Source organism: Simochromis diagramma, unplaced genomic scaffold (genome assembly GCF_900408965.1).
Source record: "Simochromis diagramma unplaced genomic scaffold, fSimDia1.1 OVJJ01000343.1, whole genome shotgun sequence".
In the NCBI taxonomy this organism is placed as follows: Eukaryota; Metazoa; Chordata; class Actinopteri; order Cichliformes; family Cichlidae; genus Simochromis; species Simochromis diagramma.
The window spans coordinates 14,374,460-14,393,965 of record NW_024386831.1 but is presented as its reverse complement, the minus strand read 5'-3'; the positions used below and the strand labels follow the sequence as shown (position 1 = coordinate 14,393,965).

The 19,506-nt window shown below is 37.4% G+C and overlaps 1 non-coding gene across 1 annotated transcript; it reads left to right on the top strand.

The window, feature by feature from the left end:
- Nucleotides 1-1,773: 1,773 nt before the first annotated feature.
- trnas-cga lies at nt 1,774-1,855 on the top strand. The gene has a single exon. It is a non-coding gene; the product is annotated as a tRNA-Ser (tRNA).
- The last annotated feature ends 17,651 nt before the right edge of the window (nt 1,856-19,506 follow it).

The window sequence follows — 19,506 nt, the reverse complement described above, 5'->3', positions numbered from 1 at the left end:
TTTTTAAAAAGAAAGAAGTTAGTTTCAAAATGTAAAGCTTGATAACACCCTTCGCTGTAAAATCAGAGTAGCAGGTTTGCTTACTGTTTCCTGCACAAACAATTTCCTACACCAAATTACAACACTGTGTTATAGGTAAGATTCACGTTGCTAAATGCTTTTTTGCCATTTCACTGTTATTTTAGGCTTCTGGTTGTGCACAGTTAATTGCCACAAAATGTAATTGCCTGTTTTTATCCATAAACGGATTTAAGTCTTGCTTAAATTCTGATATGAATCTGATGATCTGGTTGGATTTTCCCCACACAACCATCTCTTTTAAAGATGGTCTGAAAAAAAGAAAGGCCCTCAGTTGCGGGTCATATTATAAAGAGTTACCAAGAGAAAATATTCAGTGAGCAGCAGTCCAGGGAAAAATTCCCTTGTTGGAGTCATAGGTCAGAGGAGAATGGCCACACTGTTTCGGGATGATAGGAAGGCAATGGAAACTCAAATAATCACTCATTACAACAAAAATTTGCAGAAAAGCATCTCTGAAGATACAACACATCAAAACTTGGAGCAGGCGGCCTACAGCAGCAGAAGAGCACATCAGGTGCCTCTTCTGTCAGGTAAGAACAGGAAACTGAGGATACAAATGACACAGGCTCTCTTAAATCCTCTTGGCACACTTTGTCTCCCATAGTAACAAGATGACATTGTTTAAGTGGCACAGCCCTCTTGAGTAATGTTGTTGACTAAGTCCATCACTTTGTGACCAGAGTGCAACCACCTTCTGTTGGCTGCTTCAGCAGAATAACACATCATGTCTCAAAGCTCACAAAGTTGAAGATATGCAATGAAGAATTTAGTTAAAGCAAAAGTGGGTCAACCTCAGTATTAGAAAGTGTAACCAATGATGTGCATGTTATTCTCTCCTTTATATTGTGTTCTTAAAACCCAAATACAATTGTTCAACAGTATTACACTAAAGGTACTAAATGCCTGCTGAACTGTATGGATGAATGCCTTTTAGTGAGAGTGCCCATTATGTAACATCTGAAGTAGGACATGACATGCTGGTCTCATAATCACAGACTATGGTGCAGCTATATATTTTTCACAGTTATATAACTGTACTTTACTCCTCCGCCTCACTGGACAGGGGAAGGATAGAACTCTGTGCAGTTCCCTGATTTCATGATTAGTTCGCTCAGGTTTGGTTATATCAGGAACAGAAAGCAAACCTGGAGATATAAAACGAATCAGGGTTTATAATAACATCCAACATCATGGTATATCCTCCGGTTATGCCAGTTGCCGTGAAGGTATTTTGATATTGTTTGCATTTATGGCTGAATGAAGTGAAGAGTACTTAGAAAGGCCCCGACTACAGCATTAGAAAGCTTCAACATTCAGTCCAAATTTCTAGAAAAAGAAAATTATATTCAAATAGAAGAATCTGAGTATTGTTTTGATAATAGTAAAATAAAAAATCCAAGCATTTAGAGAAAATATTGTTATCTATTAGTAATTCAGTATATACAAGTAAAAACACAAAAATACAAAGACACAAACTTCTAGTAATAAATCAGAGAAAACCAGTTACTTTAATTTAAATGTAGAATTTTTCAGTTATCAGCTGATTTTAATCCAACACAACTCAGATAAGTAAAAAGTCAAGGCTCCACAGAGGTGTCTGAAATCTTAATTCCTTCCCATTTCCACTGCTTGCGAAGATAATTCATATTGTATGAATATGATTTATGATAAATCATACACGTATGTGCTGTAGTCGCGGTGGCCGAGAGGTTAAGGCGTTGGACTCGAAATCCAATGGGGTTTCCCCGCACAGGTTCGAACCCTGTTCGTGACGATAAAGCTTTACTGAATTTCCCGGAGGAACCTACCTGAAAGATTAATAAAGTCCTATCTATATACTTTAAGGTGTGGTTTGGTTGTGATTGGCAAGTCTTTTCCTTATGAATGTGCTACATTCTTGGTTTCTTACTCAGAGCCACCGCTCCTTCGGCCGCAGGCTCTAAAACAGCTGATTACAAAGAAATGGTTAATGTCCATTTAGATACAGTCCCTCTGTGCTGAACTTAAAGTGACGTGCGGAGGAGTTTGACTGGCCTGCATAGAGCCTTACCTCAACTCAATCCAGCACTTAAGTGGTAAATCAGTTGTAAACATTCATTTTCTTAGTAAGTGTTGAGAGGCATGGACACAAACCATGTCTGTCACACTAGATGAGTGAAGTGTATCTTTAAATAACAATAGAGCCAATAAAAGTTTGAAGTTTTCCAAAGGTCAACAAGCAGGTGCTCTGTAACATACAAAAACGTGATTCCTTCCCAGCTTCACACCCATGAAAACTATCAGTTCTGTTCACAGACAGTGTGCACTGGAAACCATGTGTGTGCTGCTCTTGTAGCTTGTTTTCCAGTGTTTGGGGACAGGTGGCCCAGAGTCACTTTTTGGCAGCAGGTCTTGACTTTCTGATCAGTAATCTGCTCACTGTCTGCTCTGGCTGGAGGACACAAACCTGTGGAGTGTTGACCATATTGCATCTTATTAGGTTTCACTTTCTGAGGAAGAACAACATCTGTTTGGAGCGTTAGGTTCCCATGAGAGCAGCGTTTCTGAGCCGGTGGACTTCTTTTATCCACCACTGGTTGTCTTACCAGCTGAAATGATCAGACTAGTCCCATGAGTAGGCACTGTTAATAGATATTTCAGAGGTGCTGAGGTATGAATAATTAGATTAGCATCCTTTATACTACATTACAGGGAAAACATGTCGCAATCGTAGCAGCATAGACAGTTCATAATGCTGTATGATATGTTATAAGGTAGAGAAGATTAAAAAAAGATCATAAAAAGTGATTATTTCACTGTAGCACAGATTCTCACTACTGAAATAAGAGCAGTTCATCTTGAAATAAAGAAAGTAATTAAGAACTTACTTATATAAAAAAAAAATAGCTCAGTTTGTTAAATTAAAATAAATAAATAAATCAACCCCTGTATTTTTCATCAGTTTCCAATTTTCACATCCATGTGAAAATGAACAAAGCTACTAAAATCATGAAATAAAAACAACATTTTAAACAAGCATGTGACTTGTCTAGTGATCATTTTTAGATTTTAATTCAAATTAGACCAGCTGGGATGCTTGATGTTTTGCCATAATCTGTTTTAATGAATATAGTACTATATTTTGTAAAATATTTAAACAAAAAACAATATTAAAATGGCAAAAGTGAGTGGAGGAAGGATCAAGAAATTAGACAACCAGTCACTTTATGTGCTGAGGAATCAGCTTTGAGAATTTTTTCTTAAAGCTAAACATGGGCTACTGTGTGATCCAGTTTGTAGTTACAAGGAATTATCCATTATTAAGAATGTTGTTAGCAGTGGTACAAAAGTTATACTAACTGCAATTCTCCTTATGCTGCAACATTGTAGTATCATGGCAGCTGGCAAAGGCAAGATGATTGACATTGATTGCCGCATAAACAAGCCAACTGATAGATATATGTATTTATATCCATCCAAAACAAGGCATTTGGCTTGAGGCAGTTTTCAAATCAGCAGGCCATGAATATCAAATCATTCAGAATTACGCAGAAGAGAGCGACTGGCGGACATCTGGTCGACTGGTGCTTGTGCTCTGCTGCCTGCTTGTTAGCATATCAGAGAGAGAGAGAGAGAGAGAGAAATGCATCTTTCAGCCAGAGACAGAAAATAGCACGTAGCATATGTTTCCAAAAAGAACAGATCATTTAAACAGAGATTATTGTTTTATTTGAACATTTCAGAAAAGTGCCTTCAGTTTACATAACCTCCAGAAGAACACATGCATGAGCCAGTTTTAGACAGAGCTCCTCTTTGTTTTTAACTGATGAAGTTGAAAACAAACCACCCCAACCGCTCCACTCTGAGCCACCGCCACTGTTATCCAACCTTGTTTATGAGTCCCCTGTGCTGCGAGAATACGTAACGCACACTGCAGGAGAAAGGGAGGGTTTGCTACAGAATTTTTTCAACTGGAAAGATCGCCCTGAACCATCTTCCATCCTCTGAATTTATTTCAAGACGATGTGAAATTGTCACTTTCTACGTAAGTGAAGCAAGGACAATTGCGCTCATTGTCGACATGCTGCCTTGCTTGCCGTCGGCTGGTTGCCTGCATGTTTTCAGAGGAATGCATTATCCTGAAGAGGCCTGTCTCTTTGAGCTCATTTACCATCCCCTGTATTCATCAAAAGATGAAGCTCAAACTCAAAATGGAAGAAAGATTTCATATAAATAAGCAAATATTATGCACTTTGTACATAAATTAAGAAAGAGGCAGATACAGATAAAGAATTAAAATCTTCTAAAATGTTCCAATTATATCAAATAATATAGTTTTGTATTTTTGAAGAGCCTTCGATTTATGCAGCAAAGTGTATGAATCCAGTTTTTCCATGTTCAACACCAATAAGAGATACAGCTATTGCTAAAATGCCCTATGAACTGGCATTGTAAGTACTGTGTTTATATTTAATCATATGGTATAAAAATCGGAAATTGTAATACACTGTGATAAACAGACTCTAGAGGCTTCAAGGCAAACATAGAAGCATGCATATAAAGAAGTCACCATAACCGAGCACAGACAAAAAGGTGGATTGTACAGTTATCTTTTTTTTTTTTTCATTACAAAAATCCAATTTTTTACTTTCATTTTCATGATAGGTATCTTAAAAATGTGTCTAAGGTCCAGCCAGAATCCTAAGTATTTAAAACAAAATCAATAGTTTCAGTTTTATGACTATGAAGAGAATGGAGGCTACTTTTAGGTGACCTGATGAATATCATAGACTTAATTTTACTGAAATTTAAAACAAGCTCATGCTTGATAAGAGATTTTTGAAATGTATCAAAACCAGACGAGATTTGCAATGTTCAGTTTAAACAAAGAGCCAGTGGAATATATAATAGTGTCATCTGCATAAATACACATATTACAGTTTTGGCTGGTAGAGATAATATTGTTTGTACACAAGGTGAAAAAAAAAAACAGATCCAAGAATGGTTCCCTGTGGAACGCCTGTTAAAATGACCTGAACCCTCCTCTACATGAAACCATTTAGAGAACTCTTAATCTAAGAGTGAGTCAATCTATTGACTGAGAATATATTGATGCCATGAATCGAATGTTTCTGATAGATCAGTGATCCACCTAAAGCTGATAATCTTTAAGCGTTTCAGTAATATTACTGAGTAGACATAATGCAGCTGTTGTGGTACTGTGACATGCTCTACTAATATACATTTTTAGTTTACATCAAAAAGTAACTTTCTGTTGCAATATCCCATAAATAACTTAGTTTAGCCTTAGCTTTTCTCATATGCAGCCCTACATTTCAGATTGACAAGAACACTTGCATCAAAAGGTCATCTAGGTAGCCATTCTTGAGTTTACTGTTAAATTATATGATCAGTATTAGCTGATAGATTTATTTTTGCAGTGAAGTTTTAACTGACTTTTAAATCCTGATTTTTTCTTTTCTTTCCTCTTTTTTGTGTTTCTTTTAAGCTTGACAAACTAACGTTTAGGAGAAAAAAAAATTACACATTATTCCTCTCACAGTGTTGGCTGACTTTAGGAAATGTTACGCATATTTTTTTTTATTAATGACTTTTTTCTTTTCTAAAAGTACATATAACCCATCCATGATGGCTGAAAAAGTCAAGGTTCAAACTCGTGGCCTTATAAACAGTATCCAGTAATGACAATGACATGAACAAACACTGAATCTCAACAGGCACAAGTCAAGATAGCAAACCACATAAAGCAGAAACCCGTTTTGTCTCCTGAGCTGACATATGAATGGTTTCCCCGTTGGGAAACCACCGATGTGGAAACAATTTTTCATTTTGATTATCGGGTTCTCTTTTTGTGCTCCTTCTGCCAAGCATCTCCACAAGTCTGACACTGATGCTATTCAGATCATTTCTAAGAAGCTCAGAATTGATTATAAATGGATCAAATGACAAATGCAGGGTGCTAAAAAATATTGTTTTGCATGCAAAATAAATATACATTTTCCTGGCACTGTAAGAACTCCACCATGTAACGACACAGTCAGCTACTGCACACAATGCACAGCTCATTGAGCTGGCTATCTTTACAGGGGCTGGCTTATGATGTGGATAGAATGATGGTGGTTAACATCAACCTAATTCCCCTGTTATTACTTCTCTTTCCAGAGAAAAGATGAGAAGTACAATTTAAGACCTGACCCAACATAAAAAAGCATTAGGTTTGTTTGCAGCGTGACAAAAATGTAATAAAAAGCTCAACGTGTCATTAAAATGTCTGCATCGATCAATATCTGTCAGGCTTACATCTACCAGAACTGCAGGTTTACACAGGGACCAGCCAGAGTGTGTCATGATTACAGGAACAGCTGCTGACACGAACCTGCAATATTAATTCATTATATTGATATTAAACAAATCTTACTATAGTGTTGAGAATTTTCAGGGTAGGGTTAATTTTACATAGAAATAGGGGAAAGATGGCAGTGTCTTTTACTCGCTTTACCTTTCTTTTTTTTCCCCAAATACATATATTACAAATGCCAAAAACAGAACATGATCCAATGACATTTAGTTTCTTTGAAGACATACATCTCAGTCAGTGGCATAACTCCCCTGAAATAATTAAAGCTAAACAATTTACATTGTACATACGAGTTTTAAAAAAAGTGAAAAATTTTATGGTAATTTGGGTAAACTAACCCATTGGCAAATCTTATTTTATCAGAATTTCACAGCTCATAGAAAGAATAATATCTGTGTATTTCTGCATCTCTGGGCATGTAAACAGGATGAAAGTTATCATCCATGAAAGGTTAGAATAAGAGATCTTTTTGATATCAGACAAAGATGATATCTGACTTCAAAGCAGTTTAAAAATTCCTGAAAGGCTGTCTTAAAGCACAAGCAGTAATTAGCCATCACTTCATTTAATGGGGGAATGTTAAAACAGTGATTAGCCTGTCTTTGTTGACTTGATTAATTCATTCGCTGGCGTGAAAGCAAGCAGCTGCAAGTCTGCTAATCAGTGGCAACAATCATCACAACACTGTAATCTTAATGACTATCTGAGTGAGGAAAAGATAATATTCAGCAAAGAACTATCGATCATCTTTTTTTTTTTTAGACAAAATCATATCATATCTGAATATATTTTTACATTTAAACATGTAAAATTGTGACTAAATACATTTTCCACTTGCCAGTAACATGTCTAAGTGTTGTGCCAAGAATGGCTTCGATGCTCTTTATACATCACGTGTTCTGACATCGATGAGTATTCAAACCTCACAAGCAAATCAACACTGAACTGAGTGAAGCAAATAAAAATGAAAGGATTAGAAAAAAATCAGGATGACTCATACTGCAACTAATGAAGCGACTGGAGCTTTAAATTCATGTACGCCGATTCCTGAGAGTAACTCGAAAGGCTTCAAAGGATTAAAGGACAGATGTCTTATGGTTTTAAAGAGATATCATGTGATGATGCCATGTAAAACAAAGGGACGTCCTTTGTTTTACATGGCATCATCGTTTTGCAGGTGAGGTTTTCACATAAACTATTGTTCACTAAGTAAAAAGCAAGGTACGGTTCTTAGGAATAAAATACATTTTTATAAACAGTTCTTTTGTCTCTCCTTCTTCGCTTTGACTTACATAACAATGTTGTGACACTATGTCAATGAAAATAATGTTCATACCTACGTCCAAATCTTTAAAATTATTTCTACAAAACCGATCAGACAGAATTTTTACCCTAGATAAGTGACATTAACTTAGTAATCAAATCATTCTTCAGTATGGCAACTGTTTTTTGTTGTGCATAAATTATAGTTTCCTATTTTTTGTAGCACAAAAAAGAACAAATGACAACGTTAGCATACATACAAAATACATACATGCATAAATGTAGCCACTGTAACATTACCCACAGGATTGCTGTGTTTGAAAAGGATAAAGCCTCAACTTTTACATCATAACATTTTGGGGCCAGAAGGGATCATATTTAGATGAGAGGGGGGAATGTGGAAGGTTTTCTTAATCTTTGGCAACATTGCACAGACATGCACATCTCTTACACTCTTACAATGAATCTAACAACAAGTAAGCCAAATATTTGCGTATAACATGCCTCAAAGGACTCAGCAACAACACAGTCAGCAGGTCCACTTCAGTGACATGAATTAGTACCCATGAAGCCTAGCAGATAGCTTAACGCCCACCTTTCACTCAGCATGGCCAAGAACACATACAATATAATACAATACAATAAAAAAACGGTGATCCACTGACCAATTGTGCCAAATGGGAAGATTATTAAAAACAGTTTTTTGTACTAGTCTGAAAACGTGCTTATATCTGCTCAAAGGGGCTGGCATTTTTAACATGGCAGTTTATGGTGACTGACTCACTTTTCTAGTTAGTCTCTAGTGGCCATTAGAGGAACTACAGTTTTTGAAACTTCAAAGGTTGTACTTGGAAATGATTTTAATTGCCTTAAATTTATGTGAGCAAAGTCCCGATACTGTGTGCTTTGGTTCACTAAAACAAGTGACTCAATTAGATTTCCTAACAATTAACTTAATGTTCAAGAAATTGTTCAGCTTCTCACTGCTCATGATTATATTATTATTTTACATCTTTGGTTTGGTCTTGTTCAATGACTGCAGTCTTGTTCAGCACGATTCTTTTTAAATAAGACAGCTTTGGCTTTTTTAAAGATCCAGTACAAATGCAGCATATTTCAAATCTGCCCACATATATAGAGGCTAAAATACACTTGATTTAGAACATTTACACAACTTTAGCTCATTTAACTTCTACGCTCCAACAGGTCACTGAAATTACACTTAGTAAAAACAGATTTTGATCTTTCTAAATGCAAGTTGGCATTCCACAGCAGGTAAACCTCAACCTTAAATAATAACAATTATAAATGGCTGAAATGTTAAAAGACTGAAGTCAACATTGGCCTGTGCACTGACAAGTATTTTATACTGACAGAGTGCATGTGCATAAAATGACCAAAACCATCAAAGCCTCTCATTTTTTTACTCTCCTAACCTATCTGTGGCTCTCACTGTAACCCCTCATGTTTTCTTTGTTTGTGATTCGACTAAATCATGTCACAAATATATGATTTCACTTTAGAAATAATTTATTGCAAAGTGATTTCACATTGCAAACCTTGTGTCCATATTAAAATAAATTTTGTGCCAAGTATTTATTGCAGTTGAACACTTGTGTGTATGTAAAAAAAATTCAACATATATTACTGTAATGACTGTCATACTGTGCAATGTGCTTATTATAGCAAGTACAGACATAAGCTTAATAAGCTTTATTTAGCTACTCTACATTGGGATTTGGATGTGGGCACGATTTTTAAGTATGTTTTCAGATAATATTAAAAATGAAAAAAAAAAGGTAAAATATTGGTAAATTGATATGCTTATCAATTAACACAACTGCTTTTGTATAAAAGTGACAGTATATCTCCTGAAATCCTGACTGCTCTTCAAAGAGCTCAGTGTTTGGATTCACAGCACTGCACAACAAATCCAAAGTGATTTCTGTTGCCTCTGTAGGTCTGCGACGCAGACACAATCCTCGTTTCATCTTGATAGTTCGGTTTATGAGCACGAGAAGTGCTGTATGTGCGTTATTACAACCATTAAACACAGTGACCTCGCAGTCCCTGGTGTCATCTGATAAGCCAAAGTAATCAAGCTCCCCCTCATGAGATGCCCTCATTAGCTTAAACATTTGATAGCTGAATCTTGGGTTAGCAGCCTCTTCTCCTATAATCCCATTAGCTTCATCAAGCTCAGGCCTTACTGGTGGAGGAAATGGCTGCCAAATTGTGTGCATCTGGAACATATTTTCAGAGTCCACATAAGGATTTCTGAAATTCACATCTGGGCAAAGCTGTTTTAAAGCCATTTAGCAGATTTATGGAAATCCCATTAAAGTGTAACTGACTGAAGTCAGTGCTGTTGAAATTGGAAGATACAATGTTGTGACAAAAATTGCCTGGGCTCATTTTTGAAAACGACGTCCTATGAATAAATTGTAGAAGCACAACTGTAAAAAAGAGAAAGAGAGAGTTTGAAAAGACAGATGCCTGATGACCTCACTCCTTGTGGCCATTGATGAAAACGAGTTAACAACTTCATGAAATACATTAGGATAAAAAAAAATAAAGCAGCACAATGCATCCTGGTTGCTGTAAAGCAGAGTGACAGCAGGAAATAGGTGCTTTGCATATTGTCTTCCCTAATGGGAAATTCTCACTTACCTGCAAGGTCATTTTCACACATGACTGCTTCATAGATTTAAAGGGCATTGTAAGGCAGATATTTAGAAATCATACTAAATATTTGTTTTTGATATCTAGAATAAATTTGTATTTTCACTGAAAAATGCAAAGCAGAAAAGAAAAACAGCTTGTTGGGGGATGTGGGATGCTGCAATGAAAACAACAGCAGCCGATCTTTAACAGATCTTTCTCAGAGCTGTGTCTTTTATGACATTCACTTTGAATTAACTCCATATGATGCCCAAACAATTAGCTAAATTAATATTTAATTAAGCCTCATATTTAATTACGATTAAATATGAGGCTGCATCTGCACCAACACTGTAACCGCGATAAAGCCAGTGCACCCATGTTTAGCAGTTGTAATACTTACAGTGTTTGCCACCTTACTTTGAGGAGAATGAATGCTAATGGAAGCACAGCTGAAGCTGCTGGGTATGTCAGTCCTCCATGAGGGACCCTGATGGTACAGTATTTGCCAGAATCATCAGTCTATCCTGTGTTTTAAACTATTTCAGTTTAAAATATATATTTATTTAAAATGTGCCAGAGAGCGATGGGCGTATGGCAAATAACCATGTCTATAAATCTGATGAAGGAAAAGCTTAAAAAGCTTAAACTTGTGACAGACACACATCAGCATTGCCAGGCCCAGACCTATCCTGCTGGCATAGCTTAAATGATGTGTAAGTACAATGTGAAAAATTCTTACAAACAACATGACACATAAATATAAATGCAACATCCATTAGCTATATAAATGTAACAGTAAGGTGTGTTATTTCTATAGCGCCAAATCACAATAACAGTGATTTATATATTTTAAGGTAAAAACCCAACAATAATACAGAGAAGCTCCAACAATCAGATGATCCCCCTAAAAGCAAGTGCTCGGCGACAGGGGGAAGGAAAAACTCCCTTTCAACAGGATGAAACCTGAGGCAGAACCAGGCTCAGGGAGAGACGGCCAACTGCCATGACTGGCTGGGAGAGAGGGGAGGAAGACAGGGCAAAGACACAGAGACGCAGAGATTAATACTAACCAATGATTAAATTCAGAGTGATGTTTAAACACACAGTGAGTGAAAGAAGGTGAGTGAAATAGAAACAGTGCATCATGGGGAAGCCCCCAAGCAGCCTAGACCTATTGCAACGTAACTAAGGGAGGTTCGGGGTCATCTGATCTAATCCTAACTATATGCTTTATCAAAAAGAAAAGTTTTAAGCCTAATCTTAAAAGCAGATAAGATGATCTGTCTCCTTAATCCAAACTGGGAGCTAGTTCCATAGAAGAGGGGCCTGAAAGCTGAAGGCTCTACCCCCCATTCTACTTTTTTCCTAAATATCCTTGGAACCACAAGCAAGCCAGCAGTCTAAAGAAATAGGCACCAAATACACTGCAATCAGGAGATGACATTGTTTCATACAGTAAGTCATGAAACTGCATTAAAAACAGTCTGCCAACAGCAGCGGGAAACAGTAACAACAATGTTAATTGCTTAACCCATAATCAGCAACAGTTTCTGTAATAATTTTAAATAGTTTTTGCAAGAAAAAAGTTCAGTATGGCTTCTAAATACAAATATTCTCAATTTTTTCCTTCTACAACTATTCAAATCTTAACATTTTGTGCACTGAATAGAAAAGTGACTTCAAAAAACAAAAAGTGTATCAAGGATGAGACTCACATAGGAAATATCCAGTATGTGTTAGAAAAAGCTTGTGGGAAATTTTGTTTTCATGCATTTTTGGCAGAAACATGTTTAAAAGCCGACAATCCAATGTAACAAAAAAAGGAATCTATCACAATAACCGCCGACCACAACAATGTGCCAGGAGAGCCAGCTCAATAAAACTCAGCGTCCAATATGGCCCGCCATGAAATGATCGACGGTGTAATGAAGAAGCTAATGAGGGGGATCAAGATCGCTGCAGAGCCAATAAATCAACACAACTGTGCCTACAATGATACAGGAGCAATCAGTAATGCTGGTCAGTGCGCAGGGAGCAGAGGGAGGATGGGGGCTGGGGAATGGAGAGGGGAGGCAGACATGGGGGTTGACACTTTAATGCAAGTCAATGTCTAGAATATCCTGGTTTTATTTGTCTTTTAGAAAAGCATAGCTTCAGTGTGAAGTCAGCACCTAATGAGGAAATCATTCAGTAAAAACTTCCTGTCTAAATATATATAAATGTGATAATCACTACAATTATATTTTTGATGGCACTTTTCCAGGTAAAGACTGTCCTTGGATCCTGTCTGAAAAATCAATACGGCTCTGCTCTGATCAGCACACTGTGAGGAAGATTCCCAAGCGTAAGCAAGTTGAAGCAGAAGGTCAATCAACACTTCAGTCCAGACGCATCTGCAGGGAGGCACTTAAACAGCACCTTTTTGAAATCATTTAAAAATCATTAGTCCTCATGCTGAAATCAGAGGACAGTCCGCCTCTGTTTCAGTCGATACTGATCAATTATTAATTGCAAATATTTACAGAGTGGGACTGAAAAAAACTTTTTTCTTCCTCACAACAAATCAACCAAGGTTGGCATGTTTCTGTAGTTAGAGTACGTTGTAGCTAACACATACCAGAGCTGCTGGTCAAACCATAGCCACAAGGGTGACCAGGAAACTATTTTCACCCCAAAATCAATACACATTAGGCACTGTAGTGTAGTGATTCTCAGACTAGGGGTCTTGACCTTTCTACAGAGATAACTAGAGAGCAGCTCATTTTGGGAGGAGGGAATACAAAACAACTATATGTATATATAAGAAACATAAAATCTCAAGCCTGAATTCATTCACAATAAAAAAAATAGTGAAAAGGTTCCACCAAAAATCATTAAGGGCAATAAATGCCGCCAGCAGACATTAAAAAGCCAATCACATGATCACAACTCATTGCATTTAGGTATGTAGACACGGTCAAGATGATCTGCTAATATTCAAACTGAGATTCGAAACGGTGACCAGGGGTGATGTAAGTGACTTTGAATGTGCTCTTACCTGCTGGGATTTTCCCACACAACCATCTCTAGGGTTTACAGAGAAAGATTTTAAAAAGAGAAAATGTCCAGTGCGCGGCATGTTTCTAAGTGAAAATGGTTTGTTGATACGTGGGGTCAAAGGAGAATGGCCAGAGTGCTTCGAGCTACTTTGAGCTGATAGGAAGGCAACAGCAGCTCAGATAAACTCATTATAACCAAGCTATGCTTGAAAGACCAAATCTCTCCCTTTCTGACCACAGTGTGTGCTCAAATGGCTTCCACAGTCACCAGATCAGACAGTGAGCGCGAGAGTCCATGCAGGTACCCACAATTGCAGAGTATTTACATTGTAAATACTATTATATTATATTTTATTTGTTATTTACTGTGCTAAGTGCCTTCCTTTTACTTTATATCTTATACTTTTACTACGGTTATTTATTACTATGCTGCTTCTTGTTTTATTGCTGCTGGCCTCTGTGAGCTACCAAACAAATTTCGTTGTATAACTACAATGACAATAAAGTTCTTCTTATCTTTTCTTAAAATGTGTCTATATAGTAACAGTGAGCGTGTACCCTGGGCAGTGGACATCAAGCAGACCTGTATAACAGGAATGACTATTCATCTGTGGGACCTCCAGCTGTCTTTACTCACAAAATCAAGCAATAAAGGGTAAAACCTGCATTACTTTTAATGCCCAGAAGAAGAAAACTGTGTTTGTCAAAAGAGTTAAGATTGTTTAGAACTCTATTGGAAAATAGTCCTCCCTTGTTTTATCACCTCAGTAAACACAATGGATTAGTTTATGGGCGCCGTCAGCAATTATAATTCCTACTAAATGCTTAACTTTGCACATCAGTAAATAATTCCTTTGGTTTCGCATACAGAGCTGCTCCACACTCAGTATGTCTGGTTCTTAAAAACTAAGATGACGACACCAAAAACGCTCAACCTGAGGCTTCATGGCCGCACTAATAGCTGGAGATGTCCCTTTACAGTCTTTCTGCGTATAAACTATTAATGGAAATCTATCTTATGAGAAGCTGTGTAAATGTTATTAGAGTTCAAATATTGGATTTTATGCTATTTTATATTAACTGTCAGTTGTTAAAGTTTATAGTTTCATTTTTAAAGTTCTTTTTTGTTTTTGAGTTTCAATTAGTTTAAAGGTTTTTTTTCTCTGTTTAGTTTTTATTGTTTAAAAATGTTTAGTTTTAGTTCAGTTTGTATTCATGTCAGTGTTAGTTTTAGTCCTTTGACATAGAGGACATGTGCTGGAGGCAATATTTAGGAAAAATCAGTACATGTATTAAATAAAAACAAAGGCCTTCTTTAAAGCATTTGACTCTTAGTCTTATAGACATCCAGAGTCTCAATAAACATGCTCATCAAAGCCTCAGGCAGGTTCTTCAATCTAATACATTTACTTTTATTTCAGTTCACTAACACCCCTTTTCACATCAAGTTTTGACAGTTTAGTTGTTCATTATGATGAATTGCTACCACTGTAACCCTATATATTTGACAGAAAATAGGGGAATGCATAATATCCCCCCTTTAAATAAATACTTCAAATGCATGACCAAACAGGTACATGTACACTGAAGTATTAAGGCAGGGAAATAGTACTTCTTTGAGCAAAGACTAGATGCTGATTAAAGAAGACAACCTTCAGCTCTGTGTGAGTTTTTCCAGCGTGCACAGCCTTTGTGCCAACACAGCTGAGAGTGGACCTGACCAACATTAAATATTCATAACAAAATAGGCAAAATCATATGCAAGGCAGGATTTAGTATAGGCTAAGTACTGCATATACAGTGTTAAGCCTACTACTGTGAATAGACCTTCATGCATAATAATGCCAGTAAAGGCTAATGGTGGAGGGGCATCCTGGTGCCTGCAGACGCACCATGGAGAGCCAGGTGCCCAGGGGAGGGATTGGCAGAGTCGAGCTCACTCAACACACATGCAAATGCCTGTTGGGGATTTCCCTCCACTGTGCACTTAGCGATAGCCATGCAGATATACCCCTATAATGCTGTTACATAGATGAACATCCCTGGTGACAGACCCTGATGCCATGCCCAGTTGCCCTCTATTCAAGAGCAAAAGCAAACACACACTCAGTCTGAAAACATGCAGAGGTTGCCAACTGATAATAATGAGCAGATATCAGTATTTGCAGAAATAACATATTAAATCTGATCAAGACTTTAATTAAATGATCCAGACCATGTGTGGAAGAAGTATTTAATTCAATGCATTTAAATGACAATAGAGTCTGTCTTTGCTGGGCGCTGCAGGCAGCTTGTATTGTGTCCCATGTTTGATTTGGGACCCAACCAGTGTATTTACATAATCTGAATTAAATGTAAATCAAGCCGTTTCATCTGCCTGCATCAGTCTCCCTGGATTTGAGGGGTTAAAAAGCGTGTGCTCAAAAACAGCACCTCTCAGCATGGTGGGTGGGGGTGATCCCCATTGTTGAGAAATCTGGAGTTAAAGGCCTGGAGCCTCTTCATTTCAGCTTCCTCTGCGTTTTTAAAAATCTAGCCCAGATGCCCCCTTGAAGGAAAAGGGCCATCCAGTTTGTATTTGTGATACAATTCACGTAAATGAGGCAGTTTGGCCTTAATCCTTGCCTAATTAAGTGCCAGTCTGCTGAGGCAGACTGCTAAGGGCCAAAGCGCAATACCTGTCGAATTATGGGAACAGCTGGAGATCAGCAGATCAGCACCACATTATTATCCTGCTCATTTATCGAGAGCCTAAAACAGGGGGACTCTCAACTCCAGTTGGCCGTCTTCATTTCTGTTGCTTTTCTTTCCCAATTAGGCTAATAATTTCCTGGAATCTGATGCTGGGAAAACAAGAAATTTTGTGGATTATTCACCCAAAAAGCTGTAAGACTAACTGTCTGTAAGCTTTTCTTCCCGCTGCAGCAGCCAGAAAATGGCGATACCTCTGAAACGTTCTGCATTAATTAATAAAAAACCTCATCAAATTTGCATTAAAATAATTATGGAATGAATAATGAATAACACCGAGCTGTTTGCCAAGGGGAATTTAATTAAACAATCAAAATTCTGTGTGTGGTGAAACAGTTCACGGTGATGCTCTGCTTTTCTTCAGTGCTTTGATTTACTGTCGAATATGCAGGAGGTGCTCTAAGATTATACACTTCCAGCTTTGTAAAAATATACTGAAGCATCCAGGAAAAGTGTTATAAGCCAGTGCTGTGACCTACATAGTAGAATTTACAATTCTCCCTCTGTGATCAGCAGCTAATCAAGGCTGCCCTAGTTAGGCAATGTTACTGAGCGCCAGAGTGCAGGCAGTGTTGGCGGGCAAAATTCTGCAAAAGTCTCCTGTACATGAAAAAACCTTTATCATATAAAGCAAACAGTCTGTTGTTCACCACATGTGTTCTAAAGAATTAATTAAAAAAACATGAACATGTGTTTATTTTAATGTGGGGGTTGATCTCCCTTAATTTAGAAAACAGTGCTGCTCTTCGGCGATTCCTTTTAACAATAATTTATGTATGTTTTACCATTAGTGGTAGTGGTACATACCTTAAGTAAGTCTCTTCTATTGCGTTTGGATGTAACGCCACCTGCTGGACACTTTGAGCTGGTGCTGGTGAATTAATAAGTCTCATCATAGCCAGTGTAATGGAGCAGTGAGGTATGTAATTAAAGCCTCTAGTTCAACTGCATTTTACAGTAACTTTCTAATAGTTCAATGACTTTTGTGTTTGCATGTAGTTTAAGCAATTTATTAACTTTTTATTAACTTTGTTTTGTTCGCCAATGTGCTTTGATTGTATAAATTTCTTGTGTTTGCTATTTATTCCTGCTGCCTTACTATTTATATTTTACTCCTGCACACATAACTTTGTTGTATGTGTAAAATTACAATAAAGAGATATTCTATTCTTTTTTCCTACCTACTGAAACTGCACACAATTCTTGGCCATTGCTATTTAAATTTAACTGAACCCTGCAAAAATGTTTCATTCCTCTGAATTTTATCCCTCTTAAAAATCTCAGGTGGGTTGTTTTGAATTAGGGCCTCAATCTTTGAGGAGCTGAAAATCGCCACAAAGATCATCAGCTCATCCATGACTATTTGGGTGTCTTTTAGTCTCAAGTGTTGATTGATGGTATTTAACGTTTAGCATATTCAAGGGATAAATATAGATCGGATATTTTGTTGTGTAAACAAGCTGATACATTTTACAGTGAACTGAGTGCGGGACTGTTCTGGAGTACTGAGTATCTGTACAAGTAATAAGTGTTCTGGGAAATGTTAGATGGACTCATGAGCGTATTTGTTATTTCTTTTGATGGGAGTTGTTTGTTTGTTATTAAAAGTTGACATGAACAGCGGTGCAGTAGTTAACACAATGCCTCACCGCAAGAAGGTCCTAGGTTTGAATCCACTCTGGGACATTTCTGTATGGAGCTTGCATGTTCTCTCTGGGTTCTTCCCACACTCCAAAGACATGCATTGGTTTAGTTTATTGCTTATTCTAAATTGGCCATATGTATGAATATTGTCTCAATCCATGCTTTACCCCGGTTACTGTTCCTCCTAAGATAAGTGAAAGAAAATGACAATAGCAGTCAAACTGATACTTTACCAAGGAAAGAAAATGAAAATGAAGCATCACAAGTACAATGTTAATTTACTTCATGGTGTTCGATACCTATACAACTATCAGACTGATAGTTCATCTTTAACTAGTGTTAGATATTAACACTCAGATATCTTGGTCCGTATTGACATGATAGCGTCACAAAGTTGCTGCACATTAGTCAGCTGCGCATCTTCTGTTCCACCATGTTACAGCTCAGGCCTAGGGGTAACCTGAGCAAGTGCAAATGCTATGCAGCCATTTATCGACTTCAGCAGTGAGCTATGTCAAAATAACAAACAAAAGATCTCTAAAAGGTCCTTAATCTTTCCAAAATAAAAATCAAACAAAAGACAATTTGCTACCTAAACTCCAAAAATAAGAGAAAACAGGTTTTAACAGAAAAGGTTTCTCACTCCTGAAAGGCTGCAGCAGTGTTCAGTATATACAGTGAACTATTTACAAAGGGTCTCATCTAGCACTCATAACACCAGACACACACCTTAAAGTGTGGGACTAAGGTTTTCACACAGAAACACTGGCTGTTTGTCGGGTGGTTGAGGTGGTTAGGAGTTGGCTGCCCAACCAATTATCCAATCTGGGAACAGGAATGAGTTCAAGCCAGCCACTCAGCAGGCACCAGATCTTGGGTCATAACAACCACATCCTAAAGATGCTCCATTGGACTGAGATTTGATGACTGTGGACATCACCAGCTTGAGATGGTTTGAGCTTTGGGACTTATCCTGCTTAAAGCAGCCATGGATGGGTCATAATATGGTGTAAAGGCAAATACAGCCATGGACTCATTTAACTGTCAGTGTTTACAGCTTGAACACTTGTTCTTAGTCGGATTAACTTTTATCAGTGTGGTATGGAGCAACCTGCCCCTTTTCTTTGTGGCAAAATATATCCCAAAAAATAAAGAAAAATCACATTTGAATGGAAGGAGGAGGAGGACTTGCTGTGGAAGTGCTGCAAGTGAAGGATGTTGAAGCTGGACTCTAATCCTGCTTCCTGGAGGTTTTATGGCTCAGCACTGATGATGTCAATAAATTCTGCTCAAAGATACTGATTCTTGTGAAAGTACTATCAGCTAAACTCCACACAATAGAGGTGTTAGTGTTCCTAATAAACTGTCATTACTGTGAAAGGGAGATTTTGAAGTTGGGTACAGTTTTCACAGTCACGATTCTGTAAAGTTTAGTGGTTGCGAAGTTCTTTCATTTACTCATAGAGTAAAACGTCTGCTAACCTGACCTGAACAAGAACATTAGATTTCAAAAACACAAGAAACTACAGGGGTGGTGGTAAAATGTTTGAGCATGTATTGTTTAGTCACATATATATATTTTTTTTTGCACGGACTCTGGATCACAAATACACCTGCAGATCTTCCACAAGGTGGCAGTCTACACCACAGTAAATGTTCGAGCTTATCACAGCTCTACACTGTGGTTTCATATCTGGGTTTGTCACA